The 4,265-nt window shown below is 33.6% G+C and overlaps 1 long non-coding RNA gene across 1 annotated transcript in view; it reads left to right on the top strand.

Moving 5' to 3' along the window:
• LOC106867381 (uncharacterized) overlaps positions 1-3,963 on the top strand; it is a 7,143-nt gene extending 3,180 nt beyond the window's left edge. Inside the window, exon 2 of the long non-coding RNA XR_001409129.2 lies at positions 3,725-3,963. This is a non-coding gene — a long non-coding RNA (uncharacterized LOC106867381). The remainder of the gene's footprint in view (positions 1-3,724) is intronic.
• The last annotated feature ends 302 nt before the right edge of the window (positions 3,964-4,265 follow it).

Below are 4,265 nucleotides of genomic sequence, written 5' to 3'. Positions count from 1 at the left end.
TAACAAAAAACTATATAAATTAATAAACGACTGAACCAGTGCGTGGGTGTTTATTACCGGCATAATGCCTCTCCCAAGGTTTAATTGTATTTCTTTCAACACACGTATCCACATCAAGAATCTTGCACACGAAATACACATACGAAATATTATTTTTATTATTATTATTATTATTATTATTATTATTATTATTATTATTATTATTATTATTATTTGTAATTACATTTTTAACTTGTGTTATTTTCTCTAACTGACCTGCTGAGCTGCAACATTAACTGCATAATTCATTTATCACAGAGAGTCAATATCATTTTCATTATGATATTACTCTCTGTATCCGCAGCTGGTATTTATTTATTACTAAATATTCACTGTTCACAAGTAAACTGAATATTGTCTTTTCAGTTTATTAATAAATGTTCTAATACATATGCCAATCGTATTTTATGGATTTGAATTACAGCTGACCTGTAGCTATATCGCTGAATAAAATAAAGTTTAGTCGAATGTTTTATGCGTCGACTGCAATTGTCTCCAGGTATTATTTGCATTATAAAGAATAAATCCGAACTATATCCGTCTTCAGTAAAAATTATTACATCACATGTTTATATTGTGCTATCTATAGAATGTTCTATATAGAGGCTGATTTATTAATGTTTAATAATTTCAGTTCTATAGAAAGTCAGGCAATTAGTTTATTTCTATAAGAGCAGAGTTGCCTTGTGTTGCCTGCGTGCAAAATTTGTGAAAACATTTTATTTTTTGTGTTAAACTTAAATAACCCATAGCATGTTCTGCGTATTTTTATTGTAATGTAAAATACACATCTAAATTTGAATATTTCTGAGTGTTTATGATGTGTGAAACTTAATATTGTGCTTATTAACAATTTTAATTTTGTAACTTAAGAAAATATTATCTTTAGATCTTTATATATCTTAATTTGAAATCGATATGCAACACAAAACAAACTCAATTATTAGTGGATCTTGCCAAGGGAATCTTTCTGGTTGTCTCATTTAATATTCTAATAAAAAGATATCTACTTGAACCAATGCAGAATAAAGCTGACCATGTGCAAGATGTGAACTTATCAGTCCAACACTAGAAACTTTGAGAAATTGGGACCGAGACATGTTAAAGATCAATAGAAAAAGACATCGATACTGGAAACTGAAGGTACTTGCACAGAAATGGCATATTCGATAGGCTGACGAGGCTGCATTGAAAAACATCTCCCTTAGTACAATCAAACACAAAGCTGGTTTTCATTACATGGCATTTGACAGCTAATCTTCTACTGCTACAGAATTTTGTTGTATCCAAATTTGATAGTAAATTGATGGGTGTTCCTACTTCAAGCTGTAAGTTGTCAAGAGAGACAATAATGAGCTAAAGGGAATTGAAACATTTGGTTGAATATTTGGTAGCATTATTAACAACATCTGCAGTGTGAACTGAATCGTAGAATCTGAAATGAGTTGATACATATCGAACGGTGGTGGCATTAGTATCCAACACCGTGGATCATTGGTGGATGCGAGAACATTCAGAAGCTTCTCATGGTTTCTATTATTCTGTAGGAGACGACGATAATCGTCCAGGAACACTTTTAGAGATGTATTCTTGGTTATTTCATAATGTATTTAAAATTAACTATCTTTTTTTCTTTCTTTTTCCTCCCCCCCCCCTCTCTCTCTCTCTCTCTCTCGTATTTATTATGTCCTCTCCATTCTCAACTTGTAGCTAAACATTTTCATCATATTGAAATTCCAAACATATTTGCAAATGGAAATTAATTTTTTCTTTTAAATTTTATTTTGGTAATGATCAGAATTTTTCATAAAAGTTTTCTAGTAACCATGCAATTAAGTTTAATTAGTAATATATTGGAAATCTTCGAATTAACAGCGAGTTTCTTTTCAGTTTATCTTCTATGAATATGAAGATTCCCTTAGATTTCTCATGTAACCACTTTCTCAAGTAGCCACCAAATACCATACCATCATCATTGAAAGAAGAAATATAGATGGAAAATACGGGATTGCCACAGCTGAAATACTTATGACCATAGATCTACTCCATCAGGTCTGACCTAGAGCTAAACGACAAAAAACATATGACGGACGTTATCATTTACTTAAGAACAATAGTTGCAACGATACAAGAAGATTTTAGAAGTTTTCTTACAGCCACTACGTACGGGGTTCGATCCTACTTCCTAGTGCCTTGGCCAGTTGTCTTTTTATCATAGCTTCGAGTTGACTTTAGGCTCACCAGTGAAAATCATTCGATGGAAACTTATGGAAGACTGTACTTGTAATTTAAAGACCCAGACTTACTATACAAAACCTGAGAATTGTGTTATGGTTAATTCAATGAGTTCAGTGAATTGAACAGCTGAATGGTCGCAACCGATGGAGATCTATTTACTTTATCTTCAATTCCAAGTGGAATCATTCTCGCTATCATTCTCCATAAACATGAAAAAAAAGTATTGCTCTTTCTGTGTCAGTATCACTCTAGAATACAACAATATGTTAACGTCTCTAACTAATTAATATTAATTAGTTTTTAATTGGCCTAAGTAGTTTACTGATAGTCACTCCCGTCGGTTTTGAAGTATGAGTGTTTGAAGGAGGGGATTAAAAATAAAAAAGCTACATCTGTTGGCGATGGATGCGTGAATGCAATTTAAATCCAGGGGTGGATGTTGCTGTGGATAATTTTGGTTTTGTTTTGTGATTGGCCAAATGAGTTTGCTGATAGCCAGCTATCATTCTTTTATTGTTCTGTTTCTTCAACACAGATTGTTTGCATTCATCATGACACTCTCCCAAGATGTCAAATTAAGCTGTAGAGACTTTACTGATTGCTTCAGCTTATTCTTAACGTTTGTTCACCGTGGTAAACCTCTACTTGTTGGCCATACAAAAGAATTTTCGGAATGCCCAAGCCTTTCATTTGAACAAGATGATGTCCTATCCATCTGCCCCGAATTCTCAAAAAACATAATTTTGATGCTAGAGTTTTTCTAAGATTTGGACATTTTATATTGCAAATCTTGCGCAGACAGCACATGTGGAAGGCCTTAAGCTTCTTGATAGGTCTATAGTAGGGAGTCCGTACTTCAGCCCATACAAAAGTGTGCTCAAAATACGAAATCTATACACACTTATTTTAATTTTCAAACTAACACCGTGTTCAGCGCACAAAGTCTGAGAAAGTTTTCCAAAAGCACTTGAGGCTTTAAATATCCTAACATTGATTTCGATATCAAGAGTAATCTTGAAGTTTACTATACTTCCAAGATATTTAAATGACCTGACTCACTTCAGTGACTTATTGTCAATCATCACATTTGAACCTTGAGTATGTTCTGCCACGGGTTTTAGGTTGTGGTGGTGGTGGTGGTGGTGGTGCTGGTGTTGCTGCTGCTGCTGCTGCTGCTGCTGGTACTGGTGGTACTGGTGGTGGTGGCGGTGCTGCTGATTGCTGTAATTGTAAACCGTATTCGCTGATGAAGACCGTGTTAGTTATTTCGTTGTTGTCAAAATTTTCAGTGAAACAATTTCAACTTGTTTTAGTCAAAGTGTATCTGAGACTACTTTATTCATTGTGATTTTTTTTTTTTTTTTTTGCTTTTTAGCTTTAGGTTGAGATTTGAGTGAATTTTAGTTATTACTTTTTGCTAATGGATTGTCTCTTCGTTTTTGTTTAGGACATCGGTGTGGGAGATTGAGTCTGCAGTAATTCTGAAGTTGATGGTGGTGACGATGACAACGACGACGACGATAACATTGACAATGTTGATGGCTGCCGAGAAGAGGAGATTCTGATCGTTAGATTTACTTGAAATGATGTCGATTGAGACTTGCATTTCTAACAGAGAAAGAGAAAGAGGAGAAGAAGATAAAAACCATTTTATAACATTCCACCTAAAATAAAGAAAATACTGTATGTGTTTTATTTATTTTCAAAGTAAATCAAACGTCGGGTGAATTACTATGCTATCGAACACATCGATCATTCCGTGTATGATACACCAGGGACAATTCATACGGTGATATCCATTCTAGATGCCAAGTATAAACAGCGAACAGAGAGAGGACAGAGAGATAGAGAGAAAGAAAGAGAAAGAGAGAGATCGATGAAAAAAACTAATAGGGAGAAATATGTAAAATGAGAAAGAGATGAGTACAGATAGATCGAGACAAATATATATATATATATATATATATATATATATATATATATATATA

This window comes from Octopus bimaculoides, chromosome 22 (assembly GCF_001194135.2).
Source record: "Octopus bimaculoides isolate UCB-OBI-ISO-001 chromosome 22, ASM119413v2, whole genome shotgun sequence".
NCBI classification, from domain to species: domain Eukaryota; kingdom Metazoa; phylum Mollusca; class Cephalopoda; order Octopoda; family Octopodidae; genus Octopus; species Octopus bimaculoides.
The sequence above is the reverse complement of the archived record's forward strand: the minus strand, read 5'-3'. Positions and strand labels throughout refer to the sequence as shown.